The sequence below is a fragment of the Eriocheir sinensis genome, chromosome 21 (assembly GCF_024679095.1).
Source record: "Eriocheir sinensis breed Jianghai 21 chromosome 21, ASM2467909v1, whole genome shotgun sequence".
NCBI lineage: Eukaryota > Metazoa > Arthropoda > Malacostraca > Decapoda > Varunidae > Eriocheir > Eriocheir sinensis.
In genome coordinates, this window is record NC_066529.1 from 11,232,887 (window position 1) to 11,245,386 (window position 12,500).

Here is a 12,500-nt window from a genome sequence, read left to right on the forward strand (position 1 = left end):
TAGTTTTATGAGCCTGGTGATAGTTTGGCAAGGCTTTCGTAGAGGTGTCTGTGTTAGTATTTCCATGAGTAGTTTTATGAGCCTGGTGATAGTGTGACAAGGCTTTCGTAGGGGTGTCTGTGTTAGTATTTCCATGGGTCCTTTCATGAGCCTGGTGATAGTTTGACAAGGCTTTCGTAGGGGTGTCTGTGTTAGTATTTCCATGAGTAGTTTTATGAGCCTGGTGATAGTTTGACAAGGCTTTCGTAGGGGTGTCTGTGTTAGTATTTCCACGAGTAGTTTTATGAGCTTGGTAATAGTTTGACAAGGCTTTCATAGGGGTGTCTGTGTTAGTATTTCCATGAGTAGTTTTATGAGCCTGGTGATAGTTTGACAAGGCTTTCGTAGGGGTGTCTGTGTTAGTATTTCCATGAGTAGTTTTATGAGCCTGGTGATAGTTTGACAAGGCTTTCGTAGGGGTGTCTGTGTTAGTATTTCCATAAGTAGTTTTATGAGCCTGGTGATAGTTTGACAAGGCTTTCGTAGAGGTGTCTGTGTTAGTATTTCCATGAGTAGTTTTATGAGCCTGGTGATAGTTTGACAAGGGTTTCGTAGGGGTGTCTGCGTTAGTATTTCCATGAGTAGTTTTATGAGCCTGGTGATAGTTTGACAAGGCTTTCGTAGGGGTGTCTGTGTTAGTATTTCCAAGAGTAGTTTTATGAGCCTGGTAATAGTGTGACAAGGCTTTCGTAGGGGTGACTGTGTTAGTATTTCCATGAGTAGTTTTATGAGCCTGGTGATAGTGTGAGAAGGCTTTCGTAGGGGTGACTGTGTTAGTATTTCCATGAGTAGTTTCATGAGCCTGGTGATAGTTTGACGCAAATAAATAAAACTCACGAGAACCCGACTAATCTCCTTCGCAGCCTTTGAAAATCGTTGTTGTGAGAGCCGAGAGCGCCTAAGAATACGGGCCGTGGAGTCAGTCAGTTTCTTATCACCCATTCGCCGCCAGTCCGCCACTCAGCCAGTTTTCATCGGAGCTTTCAAAAAAATAAATAAATAAATAAATAAAATAATAATAATAATGATAAAAATAAAAATAAAAGGCTGCTTCCTAGGACGATGCTACACCATTTTACTAAGTTCCGTGAAGGAGTAAAGAATAGTTTTTAGCTTCTTGGGGTGTGTGTGTGGGGTGGGTGGGAGAGGGGGGGTACTAATCCTGATAAAGACAGACAGACGAACAAACAAACAAACGAACCACCGGAAACATGACATTCAAGCCGCTGAAAGAAAGAAAGAAGAAAAAGAACAACAACGAGAGGATGAAGCGAAGAAGGAGGAAGAGGAAAACGAGTTGGAGGAGGAGGAGGGAGAGGAAAAGAAGGAGGAAAGCGAATAGGAGGAGGAGGAGGAGGAGGAGGAGGAGGAAGAGAAGGAAGTTGCCCATAAAGTTAATGCCAACACATGTAGTTTTCAACCTCATATTAGCGGAGGAATTCGGGATTGAGGGGAGGAGCATGTGGGAAGGAAGAATGGAGGAGGAGGAGGAGGAGGGGGAGAGGGAAGAGGAGGAGGAGGAGGTAGAGGAGGAGGGGACAGAGATGAAGTAGGTGGCGTGGGGATGCTGGGGAAGGAAGTGGAGGGAGGGAGAGAGAAAAAAAAAGGGGGGGGGGGTAAGGCAAGGACGAGGAGAAGAGGGGGAGGAAAGAGGGAAGTGAAAGGTGAGAGAAATGTTGTAAGGAGGAGGAAGGGAAGGAGGAGGAAGGGAAGGTGGAGGAAGAGAAGGTGGAAGAGGGAAGAGGAGTGGATACAGGAGGGTGTTGAGACGTACAGGCGGAAGAGGACAAGGAGGAGGAGGACGAAGAGGAGGAGGAGGAGGAGGAGGAGGGGAAGAACGACAAGGAGGAGAGATGCAGCAAGGTGTATGAGAAGCAAGAGAAAGAAGGAGGAATGGAGGAAGAAATGAAGGAATGAGTGGAGAAAGAAAGGGAGGATTGAGGGAAGGAAAGAAGACACGAAGATTAAAAAAAAAAAAAAAAAAAAAAAGATTGAAGAAAAGAAAGAAGGAAGAAACGACAGGGAAGAAGGATTGAGAAAAGGGAGAAATTAAGGATAGAAGGAAAGGAAGGAAAATGAAAGAGAAATAAAGGTAAAAAGGAAGGAAGGAAGGAAGGAAGAAAGGAAAAATGAAAAAAAAACGGGAAAAAAAGAATAAATAAATAAATAAATTGAGAGAGAGAGAGAGAGAGAGAGAGAGAGAGAGAGAGAGAGAGAGAGAGAGAGAGAGAGAGAGAGAGAGAGAGAGAGAGAGAGAGGAACCACCACCACCATCATCATCATCATCAATATCATCATCGACTATTAAAAACCCAGGATACAGACCTTTCCCAACGTCCTCTCTCTCTCTCTCTCTCTCTCTCTCTCTCTCTCTCTTATTCATAACACCATTTTTTTTCCTCTATTCATTTATTCAGTTTTTCCTTACTGTTCCCTTCTGTTACCTTTCCTTCCTTTTTCCTGCTATTTACTTCCCTTATCTTCCCTTTCTTTCCCTTCCTCTATCACGCCGTCCTTTTCCTCATCATGCTTTCCCTTTCCTATGCTTCCCTTCCCTTCCCTCTCATATAGTTTCCTTCTCTCCATATAAGTGCTCAGGTAAAGATTCTAATTTCACCTCATCATTTTGTTTTCTCTCTGTCCGCCGTGACCTCTACAGCTCTTTCTGCCACTGTTGCTTTGCCTGTCCGTCCGTTATCTCGTCTACGCCTGATATGACCTACTCAAGTCCACTCGCACTCTCGGTGAGGTATCTTCAATATTCGTCTTGGGTATTCTTAGATACTTTCGGCTCTCACAGCAACAAACTCTTTCCAAGGACACAAGGGGGATTAATTTGGTTCTCACGAGTGTTTTTCAAGTTCCTGGTGCAGAAGCAGAGTCAGACTGTCACTGAGGTTGTAGAGCTTACCCATGGAAATGCTAACACGACCTATACGAAGGCCTGACCCAATGTTGGTGTGTAAGGCCCGAAGTGTTTGAGAGTATGGACTTGAGGCTGCACAAAAATTAGCAACACTTACGCCAATTTGTTGTTTTAAAAGTCGTATTAGGATTTTGTATCAATTCTGAGGCTAGTCTGGCTTTGTAATTCCAATTTTGGGGCGGAGTTTCTTATAAGTGTTGAATTCTCAGAGTCGGCATATTACAAATTCAGTCGTAAAGTGAAACAAAAACCGGCGTCACGCTTTGAAAAAATGGGTGAAAAAAAAGGAAAATCAGTTACATTAGTGTTAATAAAGACAATAATACGACGTTTAAAACTTCAGGCGTTAACCCTCAATCAAAACATCGTCATTAGCTATCACCTCTCACAGCCCATTAGTCTTTAGGTTAGGTTTTGAGAGAGAGAGAGAGAGAGAGAGAGAGAGAGAGAGAGAGAGAGAGAGAGAGAAAGGAGAATGAGAAGAAAAGGAGTAAGAATAAGTGTGAAGAGGAAGAAAAAGGGAAGGAGGGAAAGATAAGAATAAAGAGATAAGTAGAAGATGAAAAGGAAGGAAAAAGAAGAGGGACGAAAACGAAACATGTGTAGGAAGTAATATGAGACGGTTAAAGGAATGAAGAAAAGGACGACGAAAGAAGGAACAAAGGTAGACATGATTGAGGCAAAGAAGAAAATACGGATATAAGGAGGGAAAATAAATGAAAGAAATGGGAAATAAAGGGAGAAAGGCAAAAATATAATGAAGGAAGGATGGAAGGAAAGAAGGAAGGAAGGAAAAATTCGGAAGAGAGAGAGAGAGAGAGAGAGAGAGAGAGAGAGAGAGAGAGAGAGAGAGAGAGAGAGAGAGAGAGAGAGAGAGAGAGAGAGAGAGATGAAAACAAAAAATGATAAGATGTTTATAATAGTCCTGGTTCGCTCACTCTGCCTGCTTTACTGTCTGGCTCAGTTCCTCCAATCTGCGCCAATGACCAGAATCTTCTAGTAAACTCTGATCAATAATTTCCATTCCTTATAACTAAAGATTCATAAGGTATTTCTCTATTTTCCACAGGGTTACTCCTCTTTGCCTCTCTCTACTATTATATTTTGCTTGCTGATTAATTTTATTTTTCATCATTATTTTCTTTCCATTCTCTCCCGACGGCCTCACTACCTTACCTTCCCAGCATTTCCTCTATTATTACTATCATTATTATTATTATTATTTTATAGAAAGGCATCAAGCAGCCCTGCCTTCCAGCAAGTCACGTAATCTCACACAATAACACAACAAATCACTGATAAGCTGACAGCAAGATAGAAATAAGATAAGGAGAATTAACAGAAACCTTGATGCTATACCACCACCACCACCACCACCACTATCATGACAACAACAACTACAACTACTACCACCATTACTACTACTATTACTGGTACTACAAACAAAGCTAATACAACCCCACTACTACTACTACTACTACTACTACTACTACTACTACTACTACGCCTTGCCCATAGTGTTTTAAACAGGTGTGAACAACAGGTAGAGTCTTAATTACCAAACAGGTGAAGTAACAACGCATACCTCGCACCTTTGTATACCTTTCCCTAGAGGAGGAGGAGGAGGAGGAGGAGGAGGAGGAGGAGGAGGAGGAGGAGGAGGAGGATAAAGATAATGAGAATGAGAATAAGAGGATGAGATATAGATAGATATGAATAGATATAGATAGATAGATAGAGATAGAGATAGAGATAGAGAGAAACACAAGAAGGGATGGACTAACAAGTAAACAGAGAGGCTACGCTTATATAAGAGCCGTCTGCTACACTACAGCCCGGCAGCCTCATTATTACATATCTCGGTTTGTTCCACGCTTCACTCCTGTTGCTAGTATGAAAAAGGAACAATGAGAAAAAGAAATGTAAATCTCTCTCTCTCTCTCTCTCTCTCTCTCTCCTGACAGGGCAGACTAAAGTACTAACACCTGCTGTGAAGAATAATATAAAAGGTTGGATGAGGGATGAGGAACGTTTATTAGTATCCAGTATTAAAAGAAATGAAGGAGGAGGAGGAGGAGGAGGAGGAGCAAGATTCGATAAGCATCACAACACTATCAAAGACAAAAAACCATTCTGTAGCAACATACGACTGACTATCAAAACTTTGGAAGAGGAGGAGTAGGAGTAAGAGGAGGAGGAGGAGGAGGAGGAGGAGGAGCAAGATTCGATAAGCATCACAACACTATCAAAGCCGACGCAACACTTTCAACACTCAAGCAACACTGTCAGGACCTCAGCAACACTCAACAAGCCAGTAACAGACTCAACAAGCACGAAAAAAAAAAAAAAAAAAAAAAACACCGCAACACTGCAAAAACAACAACACAATACAAATAAAAAAATCAACATCACCGCAACACTCCAAAACAACAACACAACACCTTCATTGACACCCCTTGCAACACACTAGAAGCAACACAAAACACCACTGACATTCCAGCAACACTAACAACACACGAGTCCCAACCTCTAGCAACAATTTCAACACCATAGCAACACAACAATGCCACCAACGCTTGCAACACAGGAAACACACACGCAACACCCTTAAGTCAGCGTCAGCACCAATTTCAACATCACACCAACATCCTTGACGCAACACAACACTATATACACCTCAGCAACACAAGCAACACCCAAGCAACAATCATCCCGGGAACAACACTAAACCCCCAACACCGTCAACCAAGCGGCAACACAAAAGCACATAAAGTCTTGAGGTTTTCGCAACACTTAACATCCGGTTCACTTAGGCAACACACCTTCAACAATGACACTCTCTCTCTCTCTCTCTCTCTCTCTCTCTCTCTCTCTCTCTCTCTCTCTCTCTCTCTCCCTGTCTTTAAAAATATACTTCTCGTTGTCCTTCTAACTCTTTTTTTGTCAGTTTTTTCTTAACAAACTCATATTTCTATTTGCATATATTTATCTTTCCGCTTGCTAACCCAGTCTGGAGATATACCTTCGTGCTTGTCTGTCTGTCTGCTTGTCTGTCTAATTGTTTGTCTACCTCTTCCTACCTGTCTCTGTTTACCTGTCTGCTTTCATTATCCAGGCTGTTAGCAAATTCTACCTTCCTCTCTTCCTGTTTGTCTATCCATCCGTCTATTTGTTTGTCTACCTCTATATGTACCTGTCTGTTTTAATGTATTTTGTATTAATCTGACATCAAATTTACTTTCGTTTCTGCCTCTCTGTCTGTCTGTCTATCCGTCTTTTGTGTTTCACTTCTGTACGTAACCTGTCACTGTTTACCTGTCCGTCTTCATTAATGAGTCTCGCAAGTTTTCATTATCCGTGAGTCGTGATTTAAGGCATTTTTAAAAGATCAAGGTCTCTTAAATCCTACAATGGTTGACGTTGCCACACTTTGTTTAACTCTGTGTGTCTTACGGTACTGGTGGTGGTGGTGGGCGGTGGTGGTGGTGGTGGCGTGGGTGGAGTGGTGGTGGTGGTGGCGGCGTGGGTGGAGTGGTAGTGGTAAGGAATGTGGAGAAAGAGGACAGGAAGTAAGTACGGTAAACCTGTGTGTGTGTGTGTGTGTGTGTGTGTGTGTGTGTGTGTGTGTGTGTGTGTGTGTGTGTGTGTGTGTGTTAGTAAAAAGATATATGCTCTCTCTCTCTCTCTCTCTCTCTCTCATCTTCCTTTAATTATTCTCCTTTCTTGTATCTCTCCATCCTTTATTTTTTTTTATGTTCTCTCCACATGCTCTTCATTCTTTCTTCCTTCCTTCCTTCATTCCTTCTTCCTTCTTGTGGTCCCTCCATTTTCTCTTCATTCTTCCTCCTTTCATTTTTCCTTCCTTCCTTCTTTCTTCTTGTACTCTCCATTTCCTCTTTCTTCTTTAACCTTTAACTAACTTTCTAAACTAACCTTTCTTAAGTAACTTTCTTAATTGACCTTTCAAGTCCTCACGACATTTTCTATTTGCCTAAACCTTTTCAAACACACCTTACATGACCTTTCTTTTTTTCGTTACTTTTTTATCATTTATCAGTTTTCAGTCACGATTTTTCTCGCTTCGCCTTTTTCTTATCATCCTTTCCATTCCCCCTCTTCACATTTTCCCTTTCACGCCTCTCATTCCCTCTCCATTCTCCCCTCCTTCTCTCTTTTTCCTATCATCTCTTATCTCCTTTCCTTCGCTAATCTCTTACTTTCCCTTTCCCTCACCTTCTTCCGTTCCCCTCTTCCCTCCTTCCCTTATTCCCCTCTCCTCTTCTTTCCCTATTACCTCTCCATTTCTCCCTTTTATACGCTAACATACACTTTTGGACTCCTTTATTTGCTCATTTATATTTTCTGTTCCTATTATCAGTGACTTGTGTTTTTTAACCCTTCTTATCAGCTTGTATATTTTCATCAGCTAATTTGTTTACTTTTTCAACTTCTTTATTTGTTATCTCGTATTTTTATCCCTTTTATCAGTGACGTGTTCATCTCCCCGTTGACGTCATCACTTTTTTTTATCTTTAAGTCGTACGTTATTTTGATTCCTCCTCCTTTTTCGTTCTTTCTTTCTTGTTGTTTTTGTTAGTTTTTTTTTATCTTATCGTCTATGTAATTCACCTTTTTACTATATTCGTGTTTCTTTGATTCTCTCTCTCTCTCTCTCTCTCTCTCTCTGCAAACGTTTTAACTTTGATCAGCTTTCTATATTTTTATCAGATAACTTGAATATATCTTTAAACTCTCTTATTAGTTAACGTATTTTTTTCTATCCCAAATATCTGTAACTTCTATATTTAAGCCTTTTATGAGCTCGTATACTTTTTAACTTGTATCAGTCTTTATATTCACTTTTTTTTTAACTTCTTCATTCCCTAACTTGTATTTTTTATCCCTTCTATGAGCTAACTAGTAATTGTTTTCTTCCTTTTATAAGCTTGTATACTTTTATTAACTTTTATCAGCTTGTACGTATATGTTAATTAGCTAACTTCTAAACTATTTAACTCCTTTATTTGCTAACTTGTATTTTCATCCCTTTCAGCAACTAACTTGTACATTATTTTATCCCTTTTAATGTTTGTACACTTTTTAACACTTTTTATTTAACAACTAACTTGTATATATTTTTAATCTCTCTTATTAATAAACTTGTATTTTTTTTTCCATCTCTTTTAACTGTAACTTCTATTTGTATCCCTTTTATAACCTAGTATGTAACCTGGTAACCTCTCTTTTGGTCACTCTATACTCATCGCTATATGGGAGCAACAGTTAGCGGGCTTTTTTTTTTCTCTCTACATCTTCTTTTTGTTGCCCTTGAGTTGCTTTGTGCTGTAAAAAAAAAAAAAAAAAAAAAAAAAAATCTAAACCTTCATCAGCCTGCACACATACTTTTATTTTATACCTTTTTATCAACAAACTCGTTCATTTAGGAGCAGCGAGTAGCGGGCTTTTTTTTTAAATTGTTGTTTCCTTTTTTTGTGCCCTTGTGCTGTCTCCTTTGCTGTAAAAAAAAAAAAAAAAAAAAAAAAATTATCAGCCTGTCTGCATACTTTTTTTTAACCCTTTTATCAAGTAACTCGTTCACTTTTCCTTCCTGTCTTGATTCTACTCACCGGAAACTACTTGTGTGATTTCTCGTCCCTTTATCTTCCTTTATCTTCTCTTCCGGTGGAGGGTCTCAGATTAGGGGCCGGCTATCACCATCTCTATCGTTCGTTATCTTCTTACATCACGTCCAGGCGATTAAAAACACACACACGGATATGCTTCTCCAATTTCGACATGTATTGGAATTTATCGTTGACGTAATTCACTTCTTTTTTATTTATTTTATTCGTAAAGATTGTGTTTTCTCCTTTTTTCGTTCTTTCTCTCTTTCTTGTTTTTTTATTTGCTTTTTCTTCTCGTTTATGTAATTCACTTTTTTACTATATTCGTTTTTTTCTGATTCCTTCTCCTTTTCTGTTCTTTCTTTTTTATTGTTTTTGTTTTGCTTTTTGTTCTGGAGTTTTTTTTTATTTGTTTTATTTGTGTTGTATTTTAATCTATTTTCTTGTTGTTATCGTCGATTTTGAATTTCATATTTTTACTTTCAGTTCAGTTTTTTCTTTCTTGTTGTAGTTTTCTTTTTTCCCAACGTTTCACTTATTTGTTTCCATGTCTAAGTTTTTGTTTCATCATTTTTTTTTTTTTGTTTCTCGTTCTTTCTTTCTCGCTCGAGTTTTCTTTATTCTCAACTTCCACTTGTTATTTTCTTGCTCTTTATTCTTCCAATCTTATCCAATGTTTTCTGAGTGTTGATAACTTTTCATGTATTTCTTTTTAGTCTTTCTCCTTGTTTTGTGAGTCACGTTTCTTGTATATTCCCTATTATATTTGGTTTAGTGTTCTTATTTTCCACAGCAATTGCAATCATCGACTTAATTCATTCTTTGTTTATTTTTTTATAATTCCTCGTAATCTCTCCTTGTTGATTTCCACACTAAAACGTTTTCTTGGCACGCACTCACTCAAATACTCGCTTACAAACTTTGCTTTTCTCCTCTTTCTTGTCTTACTTTCTCTTGCTCTTATTCCTTTTAAAGTGTGTTTGTGTGCGTCACTTTACACTAATATCCTGTGAAAACGTTTGGATTTAGCATAGAAATAATAATAATAACGACAACATAAAAATAATCATAATAAAAACTAGTAAGAATTCGTGCACTTTCAAGAACCACCCGCAAAACTTTCCTGGTTGTGACGTATTATTTTTTTTTTTTATACACACTACCATCCCACGCTTCCAGAAATACTCGTTTTTCTCAATGTGTTTATTTATTTATTTATTTATTTTTTTTTCAGTTCAGCCTTACGCATAACGTTCGATATTTTAGCGCGATTTAACTCTTGACATTCCGTATATATTTTTTCTCTTGTTAAAAGGGAAACACATTGACTTCATTCGTATATTTATAATTTCTGTACTTTCCTTTTTTTTTTATAGAGACGTGAAGAAAAGTTCCGTCATATTTTTTTTCTCACTATCGTCAACCGGTAATATTTTTCTTCTTTTGTTTCGTCTCTTCGCTTAATAATTTTCCACTCCCTCACTAGTACATTTTTTACGTGTTTTTTTTCCCACTTATGGTTCCCCGCACCTGACTAGTTATCTTTCCACTTTATCATTTTTGGCCCTTTAATCGCGATAGTCCGTTCCTTAAATAATTCTTGCATTCTTTCAATCTATATTTAACTTCTTTTTTCTCCCCGTCACTTTTCATTTTTTTCTCTAGCTTTCTTTTGTCATCTTCCTTCACACTTTTTATTTCGTTCATTATTTACTTTCAAGCCACTCAATATTTTTCTACACTTTCACGAGCCATTTTTTTATTTATTATTTCATTCTCTCAATTATCTTTTCTCCTCCGTCACTTGTTCAATCTTCCATCACAGTATTTTATTTCTTTGTATTTTCTTTCGTTAAACACACACTGAATATTTGCACTTTCCTTCCACTATTTTTTGTTTTGTTTTATTTTTTCTATGATTTCTCTTTGCTATTTTTTTTTTCAGAATACTAAAACGTATGACCTCAACGTCCTTCTCTCTCTCTCTCTCTCTCTCTCTCTCTCTCTCTCTCTCTCTCTCTCTCTCTCTCTCTCTCTCTCTCTCTCTCTCTCTCAAGCAGGTTCAGACGGTGTGTTTTGTTCAAACACACACACACACACACACACACACACACACACACACACACACACACACACACACACACACACACACACACACACGCACACAAAGCTTTCCTACATTTTTCAACATAATCATAGTTAATGCGCGCGCACACACACACACACACACACACACACACACACACACACACACACACACACACACACACATAAACACTCCTCTTATCCCCTTCAAGGAAAAAAAAAAAAATCTGGTAAAATATATACTTTATTTTTTTTCTTCTTCCTACGCAGAAAAAAAAAGAAAAAAAAAACGTCCTTCATTTCGTTTTTACTACGGACGTTTATTTAATTTATTGTAGTTTCCACCTTTTTATTTCGCCGTGTAAAGGAATGGAAGAAAAATGAAAAGGATAATTCACGTGATTTCTTTAGGGTAAACACGTTTTGTATATGGAAAAACAAACAAACAAACACCCAGAAAAAAGAACAGCCAACACACTAGACGGTTTCCATAAAAAAAAAAAAAAAAAACGCATTTATTTTTCTTCCTATTTTCAAACTGATTTTACGGTTCACAGAAGGATGAGGATGATGATGATGATGATGATGATGAGGAGGAGGAGGAGGAGATTTAAAGAAGAGGAAGAAGATGAAGAAGACACTGACCTTGAAGAGAGAGAGAGAGAGAGAGAGAGAGAGAGAGAGAGAGAGAGAGAGAGAGAGAGAGAGAGAGAGAGAGAGAGAGAGAGAGAGAGAGAGAGAGAGAGAATGGTAAACGCAAACGAAGCAATAGGAAAAAAAGTAGAGGAAAGGGAGAGTAGGAAAACGAGAGGGGAGGAGGAGCAAACAAGGGAAATGGGAAAAAATGCTGGAGAAAGGAATAGGAAAACAACAAGAGGAGAAAATTAAAGGAGGGAGGTGAAATAAACGGGAAGAAAAGGGGAAAAGGAGGTGGAAAGAAAGGGGGAGAGAAGGGAGAGACGAGAAGGGAAGGGAGGGAATGGGACCACTAACATCTATCAATAACAACAACAATGACAACAACAAAAACACATACAAATTACATATACCGTTTGAACGTTTCTTAATCTATCCGTTTCCTGTCTGCATTTAGCTACGTGACGGATGTGTCTTTGTCTCTCTGTATGTCTTAGTCTGTCTGTTTGGTATTAAAAGACAGGGCAGGCGTTACGAATATCAGTATGTCAGTAAAGAGTCGTGGATGGGAAGGTAGAGATGGAAGAAGGGAGAGAGGGATAGATGGAAGGAGAAGGGTTAAGGAGAAGTAGCAATATAGTAGTAAAGAGTCGTAGATGGGAAGGAGTGAAGGAAGAAGGGAGAAGGGAGAGAGGGATAGATGGAGAGAGAAAGGTACAGGAGAGGAAAGAGAAGCGAAAGGGGAGTGAGAGATAGATGAAGAAAGGAGGGTGAGGGAAAGAGGTGAGGGGAGATAAGGAGGGAGGAAAAGAAGGAGAGAAGGAAGGAGGGATAAAGAGAGGAATGTGAAGGTGAGGTGAGGTGAGGAGAAACGGGATGAAGATAGAAAGATGAAGAGAGGAGAAAGAAGGAGAGGCGAGGTATGGAGGAATGAGAAGAGAAGAAAGGAGGAAGAGATGGATGAAGAGAAGAGGATAAAGGAGAGAGGTGATGAAGGACGAGAAGAAGGAATTGGAAGGTAAGAGAAAAAGAAAGATAATAAAAAGATAATAACAAGAAGAAAATAAGGGGAATAGGAAGGGAGGCTAAGGAAAAAGCATTGGGGTAGAAAAACAAGATGAAAGGCGAGAGGAAAAAAAAAGGTGTAAAGGGAAGAGAAAGAGAAAGGGAGAGTAGGAAAATAGAAGGAA

The 12,500-nt window shown here is 38.9% G+C and overlaps 1 protein-coding gene across 16 annotated transcripts in view; it reads right to left on the bottom strand.

The window, feature by feature from the left end:
• Positions 1 to 12,500, bottom strand: part of LOC127001677 (mucin-19-like) — a 91,836-nt gene that overhangs the window by 38,569 nt on the left and 40,767 nt on the right. For 11 of the 16 annotated variants that reach the window (XR_007755396.1, XM_050866676.1, XM_050866674.1 and 8 more), the window contains exon 2: positions 8,593 to 9,596. The exons of 2 other annotated variants lie outside the window; for them this stretch is intronic. The gene's annotated coding sequence lies outside the window, so the exon portion shown is untranslated. Of the gene's footprint in view, positions 1 to 876; positions 1,020 to 8,592; positions 9,597 to 12,500 lie in introns of all 16 variants that reach the window. 3 more of the 16 variants (XM_050866671.1, XM_050866672.1, XM_050866666.1) reach the window with 2 other exon arrangements.